Raw genomic sequence first — 23,102 nt, 5'->3', positions numbered from 1 at the left:
AGGCCGAGCATAGCCCACAAAGATCTCCGCCACGGCACAACCCAAGGGGGGCGCCAACCCAGACAGGAAGATCACATCAGTGACTCAACCCACTCAAGCGACGCACCCCTCCTAGGGACGGCATGAAAGAGCACAAGTAAGCCAGTGACTCAGCACCTGTAATAGGGTTCGAGGCAGAGAATCCCAGTGGAAAGAGGGGAACCGGCCAGGCAGAGACAGCAAGTGCGGTTTGTTGCTCCAGAGCCTTTCCGTTCACCTTCACACTCCTGGGCCAGACTAGACTCAATCATATGACCCACTGAAGAGATGAGTCTTCAGTAAAGACTTAAAGGCTGAGACCGAGTTTGCGTCTCTCACATGGGTAGGCAGACCATTCCATAAAAATGGAGCTCTATAGGAGAAAGCCCTGCCTCCAGCTGTTTGCTTAGAAATTCTAGGGACAATTAGGAGGCCTGCGTATTGTGACCGTAGCGTACGTGTAGGTATGTACGGCAGGACCAAATCAGAGAGATGGGAAGGAGCAAGCCCATGTAATGCTTTGTAGGTTAGCAGTAAAAACCTTGAAATCAGCCCTTGCCTTGACAGGAAGCCAATGTAGGGAGGCTAGCACTGGAGTAATATGATCATTTTTTGGGGTTCTAGTCAGGATTCTAGCAGCAGTATTTAGCACTAACTGAAGTTAATTTAGTGCTTTTTCCGGGTGCCGGAAAGTAGAGCATTGCAGTAGTCTAACCTAGAAGTAACAAAAGCATGGAATAATTTTTCTGCATCATTTTTGGACAGAAAGTTTCTGATTTTTGCAATGTTACGTAGATGGAAAAAAGCTGTCCTTTAAACAGTCTTGATATGTTCGTCAAAAGAGATCAGGGTCCAGAGTAACGCCGAGGTCCTTCACAGTTTTATTTGAGACGACTGTACAACCATTAAGAGTAATTGTCAGATTCAACAGAAGATCTCTTTGTTTCTTGGGACCTAGAACAAGCATCTCTGTTTTGTCCGAGTTTAAAAGTAGAAAGCCATCCACTTCCTTATGTCTGAAACACAGGCTTCTAGTGAGGGCAATTTTGGGGCTTCACCATGTTTCATTGAAATGTACAGCTGTGTGTCATCCGCATTGCAGTGAAAGTTAACATTATGTTTTCGAATGACTTCCCCAAGAGTTAAAATATATTGTGAAAACAATAGTGGTCCTAAAACGGAAACTTCAGGAACACCGACATTTACAGTTGATTTGTCAGAGTACAAACCATTCACAGAGACAAACTGATATCTTTCTGACAGATAAGATCTAAACCAGGCCAGAACTTGTCCGTGTAGACCAATTTGGGTTTCCAATCTCTCCAAAAGAATGTGGTGATCGATGGTATCAAAAGCAGCACTAAGGTCTAGGAGCATGAGGACAGATGCAGAGCCTCGGTCTGATGCCATTAAAAGGTCATTTACCACCTTCACAAGTGCAGTCTCAGTGCTATGATGGGGTCTAAAACCAGACTGAAGCATTTCGTATACATTGTCTATAGGAAGGCAGTGAGTTGCTGCGCAACAGCCTTTTCTACATTTTTTGAGAGGAATGGAAGATTCGATATAGGCCGATAGTTTTTGATATTTTCTTGGTCAAGGTTTGGCTTTTTCAAGAGGCTTTATTACTGCCACTTTTAGTGAGTTTGGTACACATCCGGTGGATAGAGAGCCGTTTATTATGTTCAACATAGGAGGGCAAAACACAGGAAGTAGCTCTTTCAGTAGGTTAGTTGTAATAGGGTCCAGTATGCAGCTTGAAGGTTTAGAGGCCATGATTATTTTAATCATTGTGTCACGAGATATAGTACTAAAACACTTGAGTATCTCTCTTGATCCTAGGTCCTGGCAGAGTTGTGCAGACTCAGGACAAATGAGCTTTGAAGGAATACGCAGATTTATAGAGGAGTCTGTAATTTGCTTTCTAATAATCATGATCGTTTCCTCAAGGAAGTTCATGAATTTATTACTGCTGAAGTGAAAGCCATCATCACTTGGGGAATTCTGCTTTTTAGTTAGCTTTGCGACAGTATCAAAAATAAATTTCGGATTGCTCTTCGATACTGCACGGTCTTTCCAAGCTAGTCGGAAAACTTCCAGTTTGGTGTGGCGCCATTTCCGTTCCAATTTTTTGGAAGCTGCTTCAGAGTTCGGGTATTTTCTGTATACCAGGGAGCTAGTTCCTTATGAGAAATGTTTTTAGTTTTTAGGGGTGCAACTGCATCTAGGGTATAGCGCAAGGTTAAATTGAGTTCCTCAGTTAGGTGGTTAACTGATTTTTGTCCTCTGACGTCCTTGGGTAGGCAGAGGGAGTCTGGAAGGGCATCAAGGAATCTTTGTGTTGTCTGTGAATTTATAGCACAACTTTTGATGCTCCTTGGTTGGGGTTTGAGCAGATTATTTGTTGCAGTTGCAAACATAATAAAATGCTGGTCCGATAGTCCAGGATTATGAGGAAAAACATTAAGATCCACAACATTTATGCACGGGGGATATGGCCACTAGTGTAACCAGAAGGCCTCATTTAACACAGTAAATCATCAGGCTTAAGCCATGTTTCAGTCAGGCCAATCACATCAAGATTATGATCAGTGATTAGTTCATTGACTATAATTGCCTTTGAAGTAAGGGATCTAACATTAAGTAGCCCTATTTTGAGATGTGAGGTATCACGATCTCTTTCAATAATGGCAGGAATGGAGGAGGTCTTTATCCTAGTGAGATTGCTAAGCCGTACGCCGCCATGTTTAGTTTTGCCCAACCCAGGTCGAGGCACAGACACGGTCTCAATTGGGATCGCTGAGCTGACTACACTGACTGCTAGTGGCAGATTCCACTAAGCTGGCAGGATGGCTAACAGCCTGCTGCCTGGCCTGCACCCTATTTCATTGTGGAGCTAGAGGAGTTAGAGCGCTGTCTATGTTGGTAGATAAGATGAGAGCACCCCTCCAGCTAGGATGGAGTCCGTCACTCCTCAGCAGGCCAGGCTTGGTCCTGTTTGTGGGTGAGTCCCAGAAAGAGGGCCAATTATCTACAAATTCTATCTTTTGGGATGGGCAGAAAACAGTTTTTAATCAGCGATTGAGTTGTGAGACTCTGCTGTAGAGCTCATCCCTCCCCCCTAACTGGGAGGGGGCCAGATGTAGACTACCTCATAATAAGCTGTATACCACACTATTTACCAAGAGTTTCATAGTTTTTGAGGCTGTCTATTTACCACCACAAAACTATGCAGCCACTAAGACCGCACTCAACGAGCTGTATAAGGTCATGAACAAACAAGCGAATGCTCACCCAGAAACGGTGCTCCTAGTAGCCTGGGACTTTAATGCAGGAAAACTTCAATCTGTTTCTACCTAATTTCCTCCAGCATTTCACTTGCAACCAGAGGGGAAAAAAACTCTAAACCACCTTTACTCCACATACAGAGATCTCCCTCGCCCTCAATTTGGCCAATCTGACCACAATTCTATCCTCCTGATTCCTGTTTACAAGCAAATACTCAAGCAGGGAGACTCGCTCAATACGGAGGTGGTCAGATGACGTGGATGCTAATCTTCAGGACTGTTTTGCTAGCACAGACTGGAATTTGTTCTGGGATTCATCCGATGGCATTGAGGAGTATACCACATCAGTCAATAAGTGCATTGACGATGTTGTCCCCAAAGTGAATGTACGTACATGTGCCAATCAAAGCCATGGATTATAGGCAACATCCGCACTGAGCTAAAGGCTACAGCTGCCACTTTCAAGGAAAGTCAAACTAATAAAAATGTAAAACCATGCAAAGCGTCAAGACAGAACTATTACGGATTACAAAGGGAAACCCAGCCGCAAGCTGCCCAGTGACGCGAGCCTACCAGACGAACTAAATGCCTTCAATGCTTAGGCAAGCATCACAGAGCCATGCATGAGAGCACCAGCTGTTCCGGTGATCACACTCTCCGCAGCCTATGTGAGTAAAAGTTTAAAAAAGGTCAACATTCACTGATTACTAGGATGCGTACTCCGAGCATGCACTGACCAACTGGCAAGTGTCTTCACTGCTATTTTCAATCTCTCCCTGACCGAGTCTGTAACACCTACTCTACCATTCAGAAGTTTGGGGTCACTTCGAAATGTCCTTGTTTTTAAAGAAAAGCTATTTTTTTGTCCATTTTAAAATAACATCAAATGTAGACATTTGTGTAGACATTTGTTAATGTTGTAAATTACTATTGTAGCTGTAAACTGCAGATTTTTATGGAATATCTACTTGGGCGTACAGAGGCCCATTTATCGGCAACCATCATTCCTGTGTTCCAATGGCAAGTTGTTAGCTAATCCAAGTTTGAATTTTAAAAGGCTAAATTATTATTAGAAAACCTTTTGCAATTATGTTAGCACAGCCGAAAACTGTTGTTCTGATTTTGAAAAAAGCAATAAAATTGACCTTCTTTTCGACTAGTTGAGTATCTGGAGCATCAGCATTTGTGAGTTCGATTACAGGCTCAAAATGGCCAGAAAGAAAGACTTTCTTCTGAAACTCATCAGTCTATTCTTGTTCTGAGAAAGGAAGGCTATTCCATGCGAGAAATTGCCAAGAAACTGAAGATCTCGCATAACACTGTGTACTACTCCCTTCACAGAACAGAGCAAACTGGCCCTAACCAGAATAGAAAGAGTGGGAGGCCCCGGTGCACAACTGAGCAAGAGGACAAGTACATTAGTGTCTAGTTTGAGAAACTGGCAGCTTCCTTAAATAGTACCTGCAAAACACCAGGCTCAACGTCAACAGTGAAGAGGCGACTCTGGGATGCTGGCCTAACATATAAATATGTGGACCCTTCCTCAATGTTCTTGTCAACAAAAATAACTTGATGTGCATTTGTTCTGGCCTACAAAATACAGCCAGCCAGCTGCTGTTCTATTGTTAATTAATGAACAAGGTTTTTATTTTTTTATAATTTATTTAACGTTTAAAACATACAGTTGAAGTCGGAAGTTTACATATACACCTTAGCCAAGTACATTTAAACTCAGTTTTTCACAATTCCTAACATTTAATCCTAGTCAACATTCCCTGTTTTAGTACCGTTAGGATCACCACTTTATTTTAAGAATGTGAAATGTAAGAATAATAGTAGCGCAAATGATTTATTTCAGATTTTATTTCTTTCATCACATTCCCAGTGGGTCAGAAGTTTACATACACTCAATTTGTTTTTGGTAGCATTGCCTTCAAAATGTTTAACTTGGGTCAAAAGTTTTGGGTAGCCTTCCACAAGCTTCCCACAATAAGTTGGGTGAATTTTGGCCCATTCTTCCTGACTGAGCTGGTGTAACTGAGTTAGGTTTGTAGGCCTCCTTGCTCGCACATGCTTTTTCAGTTCTGCCTACATATTTTCTATAGGATTGAGGTCAGGGCTTTGTAATGGCCACTCCAATACATTGACTTTGTTGTCCTTAAGCCATTTTGCCACAACTTTGGAAGTATGCTTGGTGTCATTGTCCATTTGGAAACCCATTTGCGACCAAGTTTTAACTTCCTGACTGATCTCTTGAGATGTTGCTTCAATATATCTACAACATTTTCCTCCCTCATGATGCCTTCTATTTTGTGAAGTGCACCAGTCCTTCTTGCAGCAAAGCACCCCCACAACATGATGCTGCCACCCCTGTGCTTCACGGTTGGGCTGGTGCTCTTCTGCTTGCAAGCCTCCCCCTTTTTCCTCCATACATAAAGATGGTTGTTATGGCCAAACAGTTCTATTTTTCTCATTAGACCAGAAGACATTTCTCAAAAAGGTACGATCTTTGTCCCCATGTTAAGTTGCAAACCGTAGTCTGGCTTTTTTATGGTGGTTTTGGAGCAGTGGCTTCTTACTTGCTGAGCAGCCTTTCATGGTTATGTCAATATAGGAATCGTTTGCTGTGTATTTAGATACATTTGTACCTGTTTCCTCCAGCATCTTCACAAGGTCCTTTGCTGTTGTTCTCGGATTGATTTGCACTCTTCTCACCAAAGTACATTCATCTGTAGGAGCGGTATGACGGCTGCATGGTCTCATGGTGCCAATGACTGGAACGAACAGCAACAATCACTAAAGCTGGAGACTTACCTCCCTCACTAGCTTTAAGCACCAGCTGTCAGAGCAGCTCACAGATCACTGCACCTGTAAATAGCCCATCCAATCTACCTCATCCCCATACTGTATTTATTTATCTTGCTCCTTTGCACCCCAGTATCTCTACTTGCACATTCATCTTCTGCACATTCTACCATTCCAGTGTTTAATTGCTATATTGTAATTACTTTGCCACCGTGGCCTATTTATTGCCTTACCTCTCTTATCCTACCTCATTTGCACATGCTGTATATTATTATACCTTTTATTTCAACAAGGAACACTGACTGGGCCCTGCATATACATGTTTACACATACAGTTTAGGTACAACTAAACAAGACAAACAAAACGATCACAGATAATAAAAAATACAACAACATATTTCATTTACACACAGGTTATTCTATTAACAGCACAAGAACTTGCATTTCCCGAAACAGTTACAAGCAATACAAAAATAAAAATGCTCCAATAAATATTTAAAATGAGCAAGGGGGACAGGAGTCTAAAGTTTAAGTTTAGTCTGCAGGCTATTTCTTAATTTTTTAAAATTTTACCTTTATTAACTAGGCAAGTCAGTTAAGAACAAATTATTATTTTCAATGACGGCCTAGGAACAGTGGGTTAACTGCCTGTTCAGGGGCAGAATGACAGATTTGTACCTTGTCAGCTCAGGAGTTTGAACTTGCAACCTTCCGGTTACTAGTCTAACGCTCTAACCACTAGGCTACCCTGCCGCCCCTATTCCATGGGCAAGGAGCGTAACAGGAATAGGCAGCCATACCCATCTCTGTGGAAATCGCATGGGCCTCAAGTGTAATCCATGCTTGAGACCTGGTTTTAGGAATTCTAATTCTAATATTGATGAGTGATGATAAATAAGAAGGACGTTTATTCAGAAGTGCTTTATAGACAAACACGAGAGCATGTTGTTCTCGTCTCACGGACCGCGAAGTCCAACCCACATTATGATATAAAACACAGTGGTGAGTTCTGTAGCTAGCACCCGTAATAAACCTAAGTGCACAATGATAAGTAGCATCCAGCGATGTAAGTGTCGATGCCGTAGCAAGCATGTAAATAATATCCCCATAATCTATAACAGACATAAAAGTAGCTTGCACAATTTGTCTTCTATTTGTGGAGGACAAACATGTGCTGTTTCTATAGAGGAAGCCTAGCTTGATTTTAGGCCGTTTACAAAGTTCATCAATATGCATTTTAAAAGACAGTTTATCATCCAACCATATCCCTAAGTATTTAAATAAAGGTGAAAGAAAAATAAATAAATAAATACAGTAGAAAAAAAGAACACAGTCTATATGCAGTGAGTGCAAATGAACTCCTATCAGAGAAGTAGCTGGTGAACCAGGCGAGGCAATCATTTGAGAAACCAAGGCTGTTGAGTCTGCTAATAAAAAGTGGTGATTGACCGAGTCGAAAGCCTTGGCCAGGTCGATGAATACGGCTGCACAGTAATGTTTTATTTTTATTTCATTTTACCTTTATTTAACTAGGCAAGTCAGTTAAGAACAAATTCTTATTTTCAATGACGGCCTAGGAACAGCGGGTTAACTGCCTGTTCAGGGGCAGAACGACAGATTTGTACCATGTCAGCTCAGGGGTTTGAACTTGCAACCTTCCGGTTACTAGTCCAACGCTCTAACCACTAACCGCTCTAACCACTACCCATGTCTCTTATCGATGGCGGTTATGATATCATTTAGGACCTTGAGCGTGGTTGAGGTGTACCAGATTGCACCAGATTGCATAGTGGAGAAGGTACGGTGGGATTCAAAATGGTTGGTGATCTGTTTGTTGACTTGGCTTTCGAAGACCTTAGAAAGACAGGGTAGGATAGATATAGGTCTGTAGCAGTTTACAGCAGTAAAGCAGCAGTATACAAGGGGTACCGGTACAGAGTCAATGTGCGGGGGTAACGGTTAGTTGAGGAAATTGAGGTAATATGTACATGTAGGTAGAGTTATTAAAGTGACTATGCATAGATAATAACAGTGTAGAAGTGGTGTAAAAGAGGGGGGCGGGGCCAATGCAAATAGTCTGGGTAGCCATTTGATTAGATGTTCAAGAGTCTTACGCCTTGGGGGTAGAAGCTGTTTTAGAAGCCTCTTGGACCTAGACTTGGCGCTCCGGGACCGTTTGCCGTGCGGTAGCAGAGAGACCAGTCTATGACTAGGGTGGCTGGAGTCTTTGACTATTTTTAGGGACTTCCTCTGACACGGCCTGGTATAGAGGTCCTGGATGGCAGGAAGCTTGGCCCCAGTGATTTACTGGGCCGTACGCACTACCATCTGTAGTGCCATGCGGTCGGAGGCCGAGCAGTTGCCATACCAGGCAGTGATGCAACCAGTCAGGATGTTCCCGATGTTGCAGCTGTAGAACCTTTTGAGGATCTGAGGACCCAACGTTTTGTTGTGCCCTCTTCACAACTGTCTTGGTGTGTTTGGACGATGTTAGTTTGTTGGTGATGTGGACACCAAGGAACTTAATGCTCTCAACCTGCAACCCCGTCAGTGAGAATGGGGGTGTGCTCGGTACTCCTTTTCCTTTTGTCCACAATCATCTCCTTTTTCTTGATCACGTTGAGGGAGAGGTTGTTGTCCTGGCGCCACAAAGCCAGGTCTCTGACTTCCTCCCTATAGGCTGTCTCGTCGTTGTTGGTTATCAGACCTACAACTGTTGTGTCATCGGCAAACTTAATGATGGTGTTGGGGTTGTGCCTGGTCGTGAAGTCATATGTGAACAGGGAGTACAGGAGGGGACTGAGCACGCACGCAAGCCCCCCCAAACGCCAGCCCTCCAAGATCCCCACCACAGTCCCCCCCCCCCCCAGAATTTGTTTTATGATAATAATAATCCATTCCCTACCACCAATACCCCCCCTCCCCCATGCACCAACAACCGACAAAAGAGAAAGACAAACGGAAAACAACAATGCAAAAAACAAAGACATCAGGGACAACAAAAATCATAATAGCAAGGCCAACTGAATATGTTTGAGTGCATGTATGGCACTATTTACCTGTGTGTGTATGTGCACATGTGTGCATTTGGATGTGAGTGTGTGTATATGCATGTGTACAAACACCTGCACAGCATCTGCTGTAAACACACTGCCCCTCAGTGTCATTCAAACATACTTTTTGTTATGTTTTTGTTTTGAATTACATTCATATCCATACTTTTATCTTTGACCGTTATTCTATCTGTCGCCCAGCCACTCCCCCTTGTCTCCAATTCCACATCCCAACCCTCAGCCCCTCCCACCTATCTCCGCTGGCCACCCTCTTCGGATTTCTACGCACAATATATCTTTCAACTATGTTGTGATGTTTAATATAGATTGACATTGTATCTAATAGAATCCACAGATTGCAAGTTGAAGTTGAACGTTTTTACTAAGAGTATTAGTCATTTACTGACCTGGTCTCTCCAGATCTACCAACAGTACTATTTCGAGGGTCAATTTTAGATCAATGTTCTGCATTTTCTGCCATTCCTGAATCTGAGACCAGAAACAAGCTACCTGAGGGCAGTACCAAAATAAATGGTCTATTGATTCTGTATCCTCACAACCAAATCTGCGGAGCTTTAATGGTTGAATGCCTCAAATATTCAACATTTTGTTGGTGGCAAGAATTCTATATAATAATTTTAGCTGTAAAGCACGAAGTGTTGAATCTTGTTGTTTTATATATCAACTCATACACCCTGTACCATGGAATCGGTACATCAAAAGTCTCTTCCCAACTATTTTGCAATCTGTATGGCTCAACATCCTGGTCCTCAAATTAAACTGGTTTATTTTCCTATTTATGCTATTTTTATTCCTTCGCCAGGTTTGATCCTTTATATTCCAGTTCTCTACCTCCTCCCGTTGCCACCTGCCTCCTCCAGTTTTGATTCTTTATATTCCAGTTCTCTACCTCCTCCCGTTGCCACCTGCCTCCTCCAGTTTTGATTCTTTATATTCCAGTTCTCTACCTCCTCCCGTTGCCACCTGCCTCCTCCAGTTTTGATCCTTTATATTCCAGTTCTCTACCTCCTCCCGTTGCCACCTGCCTCCTCCAGTTTTGATCCTTTATATTCCAGTTCTCTACCTCCTCCTGTTGCCACCTGCCTCTTCCAGTTTTGATCCTTTATATTCCAGTTCTCTACCTCCTCCCGTTGCCACCTGCCTCCTCCAGTTTTGATCTTTTATATTCCAGTTCTCTACCTCCTCCCGTTGCCACCTGCCTCTTCCAGTTTTGATCCTTTATATTCCAGTTCTCTACCTCCTCCCGTTGCCACCTGCCTCCTCCAGTTTTGATCCTTTATATTCCAGTTCTCTACCTCCTCCCGTTGCCACCTGCCTCCTCCAGTTTTGATCCTTTATATTCCAGTTCTCTACCTCCTCCCGTTGCCACCTGTCTCCTCCAGTTTTGATCCTTTATATTCCAGTTCTCTACCTCCTCCCGTTGCCACCTGCCTCCTCCAGTTTTGATCCTTTATATTCCAGTTCTCTACCTCCTCCCGTTGCCACCTGCCTCCTCCAGTTTTGATCCTTTATATTCCAGTTCTCTACCTCCTCCCGTTGCCACCTGCCTCCTCCAGTTTTGATCCTTTATATTCCAGTTCTCTACCTCCTCCCGTTGCCACCTGCCTCCTCCAGTTTTGATCCTTTATATTCCAGTTCTCTACCTCCTCCCGTTGCCACCTGCCTCCTCCAGTTTTGATCCTTTATATTCCAGTTCTCTACCTCCTCCCGTTGCCACCTGCCTCCTCCAGTTTTGATCCTTTATATTCCAGTTCTCTACCTCCTCCCGTTGCCACCTGCCTCCTCCAGTTTGATCCTTTATATTCCAGTTCTCTACCTCCTCCCGTTGCCACCTGCCTCCTCCAGTTTTGATCTTTATATTCCAGTTCTCTACCTCCTCCCGTTGCCACCTGCCTCCTCCAGTTTTGATCCTTTATATTCCAGTTCTCTACCTCCTCCTGTTGCCACCTGCCTCCTCCAGTTTTGATCCTTTATATTCCAGTTCTCTACCTCCTCCTGTTGCCACCTGCCTCCTCCAGTTTTGATCCTTTATATTCCAGTTCTCTACCTCCTCCCGTTGCCACCTGCCTCCTCCAGTTTTGATCTTTTATATTCCAGTTCTCTACCTCCTCCCGTTGCCACCTGCCTCCTCCAGTTTTGATCCTTTATATTCCAGTTCTCTACCTCCTCCCGTTGCCACCTGCCTCCTCCAGTTTTGATCCTTTATATTCCAGTTCTCTACCTCCTCCTGTTGCCACCTGCCTCCTCCAGTTTTGATCTTTTATATTCCAGTTCTCTACCTCCTCCTGTTGCCACCTGCCTCCTCCAGTTTTGATCCTTTATATTCCAGTTCTCTACCTCCTCCTGTTGCCACCTGCCTCCTCCAGTTTTGATCTTTTATATTCCAGTTCTCTACCTCCTCCTGTTGCCACCTGCCTCTTCCAGTTTTGATCCTTTATATTCCAGTTCTCTACCTCCTCCCGTTGCCACCTGCCTCCTCCAGTTTTGATCCTTTATATTCCAGTTCTCTACCTCCTCCCGTTGCCACCTGCCTCCTCCAGTTTTGATTCTTTATATTCCAGTTCTCTACCTCCTCCCGTTGCCACCTGCCTCCTCCAGTTTTGATCCTTTATATTCCAGTTCTCTACCTCCTCCTGTTGCCACCTGCCTCCTCCAGTTTTGATCCTTTATATTCCAGTTCTCTACCTCCTCCTGTTGCCACCTGCCTCCTCCAGTTTTGATCCTTTATATTCCAGTTCTCTACCTCCTCCTGTTGCCACCTGCCTCCTCCAGTTTTGATCCTTTATATTCCAGTTCTCTATTCCAGTCCTCTTTTGATCCTTTATATTCCAGTTCCTCCTCCTCCGTTGCCACCTGCCTCCTCCAGTTTTGATCCTTTATATTCCAGTTCTCTACCTCCTCCCGTTGCCTGCCTCCTCCAGTTTTGATCCTTTATATTCCAGTTCTCTACCTCCTCCCGTTGCCACCTGCCTCCTCCAGTTTTGATCCTTTATATTCCAGTTCTCTACCTCCTCCTGTTGCCACCTGCCTCCTCCAGTTTTGATCTTTTATATTCCAGTTCTCTACCTCCTCCCGTTGCCACCTGCCTCCTCCAGTTTTGATCCTTTATATTCCATTCCAGTTCTCTACCTCCTCCCGTTGCCACCTGCCTCCTCCAGTTTTGATCTTTTATATTCCAGTTCTCTACCTCCTCCTGTTGCCACCTGCCTCCTCCAGTTTTGATCCTTTATATTCCAGTTCTCTACCTCCTCCCGTTGCCACCTGCCTCCTCCAGTTTTGATCCTTTATATTCCAGTTCTCTACCTCCTCCCGTTGCCACCTGCCTCCTCCAGTTTTGATCTTTTATATTCCAGTTCTCTACCTCCTCCCGTTGCCACCTGCCTCCTCCAGTTTTGATCCTTTATATTCCAGTTCTCTACCTCCTCCTGTTGCCACCTGCCTCCTCCAGTTTTGATCTTTTATATTCCAGTTCTCTACCTCCTCCCGTTGCCACCTGCCTCCTCCAGTTTTGATCCTTTATATTCCAGTTCTCTACCTCCTCCCGTTGCCACCTGCCTCCTCCAGTTTTGATCCTTTATATTCCAGTTCTCTACCTCCTCCTGTTTCCACCTGCCTCCTCCAGTTTTGATCCTTTATATTCCAGTTCTCTACCTCCTCCCGTTGCCACCTGCCTCCTCCAGTTTTGATCCTTTATATTCCAGTTCTCTACCTCCTCCTGTTTCCACCTGCCTCCTCCAGTTTTGATCCTTTATATTCCAGTTCTCTACCTCCTCCCGTTGCCACCTGCCTCCTCCAGTTTTGATCTTTTATATTCCAGTTCTCTACCTCCTCCCGTTGCCACCTGCCTCCTCCAGTTTTGATCTTTTATATTCCAGTTCTCTACCTCCTCCTGTTGCCACCTGCCTCTTCCATTTTTTGGGTAATGCTGTAATCAATTGGTTGTACTCTTGGATTGAGCAGACCTTCCCATACAATCCTGATAACTCCATGAAAGACAACTCTACCATCCCGATTTACAATATCATTTAAAACATAATACCCTTTTCAAACATCTTTCCCATAAATACAGGTAATTTTTCGACCAGCACATTTGAGTTGAGCCATAATATTTTTTGCAATATTTGTTATATCTTTTCAGGCGGATGAAATTGAAATTGTAGCAAAGTATATTTTTCCAATTAATCAAAAATGAGACATGGCAATCTGCACAAAGGCAAAAAGGCCATTTTTAAACAATGGATGAGCTTTTCTTATTAATCTACTTGAGAACCATTTAGCGTTCAATAAAACTTTTGAATGAGTGAAGCTTTTAGGGAGAGGTTTAGTGCTTTTAAATTGAATAATCTCAACCCACCCTATTCATTATATAAGATAGGCACGCTTTTATTTTGTCTGGTTTAGTGTCCCTTGAACAAGGTTAATCAATTGACTGCAGATGGTTGTAGAATTGTATTTTTTATGTAATGAGAAATATGGTTATCCATATTGGACACAAACTCAATAGATTCCTTGCAGAAGAGACCAAGGGCTAATTCTTCTTCCACGCGTGCATCTTTTTACGTCTCTGGGGTAGCAGGTAATATTGCGCTGACGTCCTGTTCACGGTTTGCGCACACGTAATCCCAGTATAGCTCCTCTGTTATACCTGTCGTTTTCTCTGTGCATATGAAATTCCCTGGCACCTGCTCAAACAGCAGATTAAATAAGTAAAGCTCGTTTTGATTTAAGAATCAGGGGAGGGGGTGTGGAAAACAAGCATGCCTGCTGTGTTTGAGACAAATAGAAGCCTAGTGGCATGTTAAGAATGGAAAGAACGTGTCCTCTGGGGTGGTTTTGGGGAGTAAAGTGCTTGTTGTTGAGTGAAGCTATGGAGGGATGGGGGTCTCCACCTTAGATTGAGCTGCGCTAAGGTGGTCATTTCAATTTAAAAGGACCCAATGTAAAAGGACCCATGAGCACCAATGTGAAGTTGTATGGTTTGTTAAACTTTGAAAACAATGTTTTTGTTTGGCATACTTTTTAAGTGAAATAAAGTTTCAGCGCAATTCCAGAATTGCCCAGGTGGAAATGCAAGGAGGTACTGATATATTTTGTTTTCCTCACCCCCTACTCTTTGAACTGTGTATGTGAGTTTGGTGTAATGATTAATGGTAGACTTAACAAATACAGCTAGTTGGGTAAATCCCCTGGGATATGCACCGATATCCAGGATCCAGTTGTCAGGCCTGTGTGCGTCTGATAACTCTGTGTCAGTGTGTTGCCAGGCATCTTATCTCTGTATGACCCAGATGATTTACATTGTCCTGGGATAGTTACAGTACCTTCGGAAAGTATTCAGACCCCTTTACTTTTTCCACATTACGAATTCAACCACCCCCTGGGACATTAAAACTCTGTCTGATTTCCTGAAAACTGAGGAGTACATTCACATTGAAGATGTCTTTCAAAGTATAACAACCCTTCTTAGACCAAGGATCTGATATAAATGGTTTCTTACACACTAAGAATAATTTATTATGCCATATTGGAACGTATGAATGCTATTTAAGATTAGCTCTCATGCATTTCTGTATCTTTCCACACATTTACTGAGTATGCTATAACGCAGGTTTGGGTATGGGGCCCGGGACCTGATTTCAATGCGGCGCGGCGGAATCATGCCCAGATCACAAAGAATTTGCGATAGTAAAGTTTTGAAAAACGTATTTTATTATTCAAATGAAAAGCCCAATGAATTCTCGCCTGTGTAATGATTTAACTCCCACCGCTTGTGGGACATTTATTTTTGAAGGCACGTATAAATAACACAGTGACAGACAGGCTGAAACACACGTTAGTTAGAAATGGTAGCTAGCTAGAAATTGCACAAAAATACGTTTTTCAAAGAAAAGGAAAGTAGACAATGAATATAGGGTGTTCCAGTAAGAGTGGACATCGAAATATTTCTTTGTTGAGGTATCAGGGAAAGCTATGTGTGAAGAGCAAAAAAAGAGAAAAGACTACTACTTGTCCCGACACTTCCAGACGAAGCATGCAGAGAAATATAGGAATATGTCTCCTGAACAGAGGGCAAGTGCATCGAAAGAGTTGCTTTCTCAGTTGAAAAAAGCAGCAAGGACTTCTCACAAAACTGCAATCAGCAAACGACGGAATTGCGAGAGCTAGCTGCGTACTGTCCCACAAAATTGCTAAACATAGCAAGCCATTGAGGGCGAATTCATTAAAGAATGTTTAATTGACTCTGCAGCAATACTTTGCCCCGACAAGAAAGAGCTGTTTGAAAATGTCTCCCTGTCAAGACGAACAGTGACCCGGCGTGTTGAGGGCATCGCAGACAATATGGAACAACAGTTGAAAGACACGGTAAAGGATTTCACCTATTTCTCCTTGGCCCTGGATGAGGGCGGTGATGCACGTGACACAACGCAGTTGTTGATATTCTTACGAGGCATAACCCCAGACTAGGAAATGACAGAGGAGCTGGCTTCAGTGAAGTCAATGAAGAGCACAACCACAGGGAAAGATTTATTGGAGGAGGTTAATGAAAAGTTATCTAGTGTGACCACTGATGGGTGCCCAAACTTGACAGGAAAAAACTTGTATCCTTTTGAAAAGGATACAAGATCAAGTAGCTGAGCTGAACCCAGATCAGATAATTATTTTCCTGCATTGCATTATTCATCAGGAGGTGCTCTGTAAATGGGTTCTAAAAATGAGCCATGTTGTGGATACAGTCACTACAGTGGTAAACTTCATAAGAGCAAAATCTTTAAACCACAGGCAGTTTGTCTCACTGTTGAAGGATACCGAGTCGGGTCATGCAGATCTTCCCTACCACACAAATGTGAGATGGCTGTGTTTCGGGAAGGAGCTTAAAAGGTTGTGGGACCTGATATCTGAGATTGCTGAGTTTTTGCAAAGGAAAGGAAAATATGTGGATTTCTCTCAACTGCGAGATAAAGAATGGTTGGCTGATTTTGCCTTCACCGTCATGGCCGTCATGAGTGATCTGAATTCCAAACTACAAGGGAAGGGCCTTTTTGCAATTGATGTACAGCCTTGTCAAAGCTTTCAAGGGAAAATTACTCCTGACCCGCCAACAATCTCACCCACCTTCCGACACTACTAGTCTGTTCCCTATCAGATGACAACAATCTCACCCACCTTCCAACACTACTAGTCTGTTCCCTATCAGATGACAACAATCTCACCCACCTTCCGACACTACTAGTCTGTTCCCTATCAGATGACAACAATCTCACCCACCTTCCGACACTAGTAGTCTGTTCCCTATCAGATGACAACAATCTCACCCACCTTCCGACACTACTAGTCTGTTCCCTATCAGATGACAACAATCCCACCCACCTTCCGACACTACTAGTCTGTTCCCTATCAGATGACAACAATCTCACCCACCTTCCAACACTACTAGTCTGTTCCCTATCAGATGACCACAATCTCACCCACCTTCCAACACTACTAGTCTGTTCCCTATCAGATGACAACAATCTCACCCACCTTCCAACACTACTAGTCTGTTCCCTATCAGATGACCACAATCTCACCCACCTTCCAACACTACTAGTCTGTTCCCTATCAGATGACAACAATCTCACCCACCTTCCAACACTACTAGTCTGTTCCCTATCAGATGACAACAATCTCACCCACCTTCCAACACTACTAGTCTGTTCCCTATCAGATGACAACAATCTCACCCACCTTCCAACACTACTAGTCTGTTCCCTATCAGATGACAACAATCTCACCCACCTTCCAACACTACTAGTCTGTTCCCTATCAGATGACAACAATCTCACCCACCTTCCGACACTACTAGTCTGTTCCCTATCAGATGACAACAATCTCACCCACCTTCCGACACTACTAGTCTGTTCCCTATCAGATGACAACAATCTCACCCACCTTCCGACACTACTAGTCTGTTCCCTATCAGATGACAACAATCTCACCCACCTTCCAACACTACTAGTCTGTTCCCTATCAGATGACAACAATCTCACCCACCTTGCGACACTACTAGTCTGTTCCCTATCAGATGACAACAATCCCACCCACCTTGCGACACTACTAGTCTGTTCCCTATCAGATGACAACAATGTTCACATACAGTTGAAGTCAGAAGTTTACATACACTAAGGTTGGAGTAATTCAAACTTGTTTTTCAACCACTCCACAAATTTCTTGTTAAACTATTTTTTTTTTGGCAAGTTGGTTAGGACATTACTTCACTTATAATTCACTACCATAATTCCAGTGGGTCAGAAGTTTACATACACTAAGTTGACTGTGCCTTTTTTAAACGGCTTGGAAAATTCCAGAAAATGATGTCATGTCTTTAGAAGCTTCTGATGGGCTAATTGACATTTTTTGAGTCAATTGGAGGTGTACCTGTGTATGTATTTCAAGGCCTACCTTCAAACTCAGTGCCTCTTTGCTTGACATCATGGGAAAATCAATATAAATCAGCCAAGACAAATGTAGACCTCCACAAGTCTGATTCATCCTTGGGAGCAATTTCCAAACGTACCATGTTCATCTGTACCAATAATAGTATGCAAGTATAAACACCATGGGATCACGCAGCCGTCATACCACTCAGGAAGGAGACGTGTTCTGTCTCCTAGAGATGAACGTACTTTGATGCGAAAAGTGCAAATCAATCCCAGAACAGCAAAGGACCTTGTGAAGATGCTGGAGGAAACGGGTACAAAAGTATCTATATCCATAGCAAACAAGTCCTGTATTGACCTAACCTGAAAGGCCGCTCAGCAAGGAAGAAGCCACTGCTCCAAACCCGCTATAAAAAAGCCAGACTACGGTTTGCAACTGCACATGGGGACAAAGATCGTACTTTTTGGAGAAATGTCCTCTGGTCTGATGAAACGAAAATAGAGCTGTTTGGCATTGTTATGTTTGGAGGAAAAAGGGGGAGGCTTGCAAGCTGAAGAATACCATCCCAACCGTGAAGCACAGGGGTGGCAGCAGCATGTTGTGGGGGTGCTTTTCTGCAAGAGGGACTGGTGCACTTCACAAAATAGATGGCATCATGAGGCAGGAAAATTATGTGTATATATTAAAGCAACATCTCAAGACATCAGTCAGGATGTTAAAGCTTGGTCGCAAATGGGTCTTCCAAATGGACAATGACCCCAAGCATACTTCCAAAGTTGTGGCAAAATTGCTTTAAGGACAACAAAGTCAAGGTATTGGAGTGGCCATCACAAAGCCCTGAAAAAGCGTGTGCGAGCAAGGAGGCCTACAAATCTGACTTACCCAACTCATTGTCGGAAGCTTGTGGAAGGCTACCTGAAACATTGACCCAAGTTAAACAATTTAAAGGCAATGCTACCAAATAATGATTGAGCGCATGTAAACTTCTGACCCACTGGGAATGTGATGAAAGAAATCAAATTTGAATTCAATCATCCTCTACTATTATTCTGATGTTTCACATTCTTAAAATAAAGTGGTCTCCTAAAACAGGGAAGGATTAAATATCAGGAATTGTGAAAAACTGAGTTCAAATGTATTTGGCTAAGGTGTATGTAAACTTCCGACTTCAGCTGTACGTATGTTGACCCAGACATTGTCAGTGATGAAATATAACAAGTGAAGGCACAAATCATCTCTTACTGACTCTTACCTCTCAGCACTCCTATGCATAGCGACACCAGAAACTATACTTGACTTCACTGCTCTAGTCAATGCCCATCAGATACTTCATTACTCACGCTGATTGAGTAATTTAAATGTAATGTTGAGCTCTCTCTTTCTTGTGTTTTTGTGCATACGAGAGTTCTGTCCGTTGTGCTGAATGCACAGTGTACTTTTCCCTCTGTGTAGTTCATTGCATGTTTAATAATGAAAATACCTACCAAAAGGAGAACATGGATATGGTTTATTTCTCTGCATGGTAAAATTGGTAGCATATCTGGATGTGTTTACAGTAGATATATCTGTCAGCACAGTCATACACATGATGTATAATCCTGTAATATGATTCTGGCCCGCGATGGCAAAAATATATTTTAGTGTGACCCTCCATGGAAAATATTTGCCCAGGCCTGCTATAGTTTGTCGAAACACCAATGCAAAAAAATGTAGTAGTCGTTCCAGTAAATAATTAATATTGTAATCTATTTGATGACACCTTTGACTTTTCTATAACACGCCAAGGAACAGAAGCCTCTGGGCAGTGGTGTAATGTACTTAAGTAAAAATACTTTAAAGTACTACTTAAGTAGTTTTTTTTGGAGTATCTGTACTTTACTATTTATATTTTTGACTGTTACTTCACTACATTCCTAAAATAAATATTGTACTTTTTATTCCATACATTTTCCTTGACAGCCAAAAGTACTCGTTACATTTTGAATGCTTAGCAGGACAGGAATATAGTCCAATTCATGCACTTATCAAGAGAACTAGTGGTCATCCCTACTGCCTCTGGTGGACTCAGGAAACACATGCATCTTTTGTAAATAATGTCTGAGTGTTTGAGTGTGCCCCTGGCTAGCCATACATTTTAAAAACAAGAAAATGGTGCAGTCTGCTGTGCCCCTTTACCCCTACCTACATGTACAGTACCAGTCAAAAGTTTGGACACACCTACTCATTCAAGGGTTTTTCTTTATTTTTACTATTTTCTAAATTGTAGAATTATAGTGAATACATCAAAAACTATGAAATAACACATATGGAATCATGTAGTAACCAGAAAAGTGTTAAACAAATCTTAATGCTACAACATACAATAACATTCCAGACTATTCTGTGCATAGAACTCTGTGCCAACAGTTTGCGGAAGGCCCTTTCCTGTTTCAGCATGACAATGCCCCCGTGCACAAAGTGAGGTCTAGACTGAAATGGTTTGTCGAGATCGATGTGGAAGAACTTGACTGGCCTGCACAGAGCCCTGACCTTAACGCCATTGAACACCTTTGGGATAAATTGTAATGCCGACTGCAATGCCAGGCCTAATCTCCCAACATCAGTGACCAACTTCACTAATGCTCTTGTGGCTGAATGGCAGCAAGTCCCCGTAGTAATGTTCCAACGTCTAGTGGAAAGCCTGCCCAGAAGAGTGGAGACTGTTAAATAGAATTGTATTTGTCACATACATGTGTTTAGCAGATGTAGCAAAATGCTTGTTTCTAGCTCCAACAGTTCAGTAATATCTAACAATACACACAATCTAAAGGAATGGAAATAAGAATGTATAAATATTTGGATGAGGAATGCAAAAGCGGCTGTTATAGCAGCAAAAGGGGGACCAACTTCATATTAATGCCCATGATTTTGGAATGAGATGTTTGACGAGCAAGTGTCCGCATACTTTTGATCATGTAGTGTATGTCCTGGTGTATGTGTTTCTGTGCACTGAACAGAAGTGCTCTAAAAGAGATGTAGAATGATGTGTCTTTCGTATGTTGGATGCTGATCCCCCTGATATCTTGTTACACTCTGTTTCATTGTGTAGACCGATGTTTATTTGGTGTATGTTGATTCCTGGTCAGCCAGGCTGAGACTCGGTGTGGGGTTTCCCCTTGATGCTAATGAGCTGATCTGATGTGGTTAACAGACCTTGATTTGATTCACCTCGACTGCCTCGCTTACTCCATTTACTGGATCTGACCAACTACTAATCGCCAAAGAAGCTACTCAGCCAATCACTGTCATCGAGTATCAATGTCAGCTAGTCCTCCTGCACATTCTAGCGTGCAGAATGGGATTCTGCAGAGGTTGATCATGTCAGGACCTGTTAGAAACCCTTGGTGACAGTCGCGGTGGTGGATGGGGGGGGGGGGGGGGGTGAACACGTTTATTGACAGTGTCTTTGTTGGTTTACTACACAAGTCTCCCCATGTGTGTAATGAAGTGGTACATTTTGGATCTAAGTGGAACACATGAAAGTCATTCGAGTTTAATCTGAGTGAAATCTGAATGCGCAGCGAGAGAAGCTGCTGGATTAACATGTCGATTAAGGCTTTCCTCTCCCTGTAAATGTGCAGCGCATACGGAAGGAGGTGTGTGTGTGTTGTTGCAACTGTTTGACTAATCTCCTGCGTGTGCGTGATGTCGAAGACATTAAAAACAAGTCAGCCTCCAGGAGAAAGGCAGTGGCCTGGGTTATGGGGAAAAGCCCAATGAGAAACAGCGTTGCGTAAACCAGTCTTACAAGCTGTTTGTATTTGCATATACCCATCTATTCTCACTCCCCTTCATCAGACTCTGTGCTCTACTGATTTATTAGTCACTGATTTTCAGCATGTTGTTGCAACTGTTTGACTAACATCCTGCTGTTTTTCTGATGGCAGACTGCTGACAGTGACTGCTGTCCCTTGTAGGTTATTATTGACAACTTTCATTCCTCAGCGTAAAGTGCAGCCATATACCTAATCAGGTTAAGTACCTGAACTAGAGCAGTGTCACCTTGAGCGTGATCATAAGCTTGCAGCTAGGTTCTCAAGTCCCTTTTGTCAGTCCTGTCCTCTGTTAAACATTTTCAAGGTGCACTGTTAAGAATGAGACTTGGGGTCATCACACAAGTTTGACCTGATCACAAGGTTCACGGAGTGATTCATTTTAGTTAGAGGCTTGAGCCGACAAAAAGCAGTTCCACTAGATGTTTTTGTCTTGCGGAGGGAGACTATGCACGCAAGAGCCTCAGAATCTATGATGACGATATAGAGTAAGAACAGTGTTTCTGAGGGGGTTATGAGCGTTCATTTCCCGTTTGGTGCATCATGCTCTGGGGTGTCTGGGTACTTCTTGTAAACCGTTTACAACATCGTTAGACAGTCTGGCATGCTAAGACAGGTAGGGATTTGTCATGGATGAATGACTCAAGGCTGATAAGGATCATCTCTCGTTGTGTTATTTCAGACTTCAGTTGTGATTATGAGGAAAAATATTAAGGGCAGAGTTGAGCAGTTAACATTTTCTTTTCTTAGGGTCTCTTGAGTTTCCACAGTTTATTACTCAAAGCTATTTTGGGGTCCTATTCATGATATGTAATGGCAGTAGTAGAGAACACATGTTAGTTACATACAGTACCAGCCAAAAGTTTGGACACCAACTCATTCAAGGGATTTTATTTATTTAAACTTTTTTCTACAATGTAGAATAATAGTGAAGACAAACCTATGAAATAACAAATATGGAATCATGTAGTAACCAAACAAGTGTTAAACAAATCAAAATATATTTGAGATTCTTCAAAGAAGCCCCCCTTTGCCTTGATGAAAGCTTTGCACACTCTGGCATTCTATCAACCAGCTTCATGAGGAATACTTTTCCAGCAGTCTTGAAGGCGTTCTCACATATGCTGAGCACTTGTTGGCTGCTTTTCTTTCACTCTCCGGTCCAACTCATCCCAAACCATCTCAATTGGGTTGAGGTCTGAGGATTGTGGAGGCCAGGTCATCTGATGCAGCAACCCATCACTCTCCTTCTTGGTCAAATAGCTCTTACACAGTCTGGAGGTGTGTTTTGGGTCATTGTCCTGTTGAAAAACAAACGAAAGTCCCATTAAGCGCCAAACCAGATGGGATGGCGTATCACTGCAGAATGCTCTAGTAGCCATGCTGGTCAAGTGTGCCTTGAATTCTAAATAAATCACTGACAGTGTCACCAGCAAAGCACCCCCACACCATCACACCTCCCCCTATATGCTTCACGGTGTGAACCACACATGCAGAGATCATTCGTTCACCTACTCTGTGTCTCACCTACTCTGTGTCTCAAAGACACAGCGGTTGGAACCAAAAATCTCACATTTGGACTCATCAGACCAAAGGACAGATTTCCACCGGCCTAATGTCCAATGCTCATGTTTCTTGGCCCAAGCAAGTCTCTTCTTCTTGGTGTCCTTTAGTAGTGGTTTCTTTGC

At 42.9% G+C, this 23,102-nt stretch overlaps 1 protein-coding gene across 3 annotated transcripts in view; it reads left to right on the top strand.

The window, feature by feature from the left end:
* The window catches only part of ripor1 (RHO family interacting cell polarization regulator 1), a 133,539-nt gene that overhangs the window by 67,756 nt on the left and 42,681 nt on the right, over nt 1-23,102 (top strand). The gene's annotated exons all lie outside the window — the stretch shown is intronic.

Source organism: Oncorhynchus nerka, linkage group LG25 (assembly GCF_034236695.1).
Source record: "Oncorhynchus nerka isolate Pitt River linkage group LG25, Oner_Uvic_2.0, whole genome shotgun sequence".
Classification (NCBI taxonomy): Eukaryota; Metazoa; Chordata; class Actinopteri; order Salmoniformes; family Salmonidae; genus Oncorhynchus; species Oncorhynchus nerka.
The sequence above is the reverse complement of the archived record's forward strand: the minus strand, read 5'-3'. Positions and strand labels throughout refer to the sequence as shown.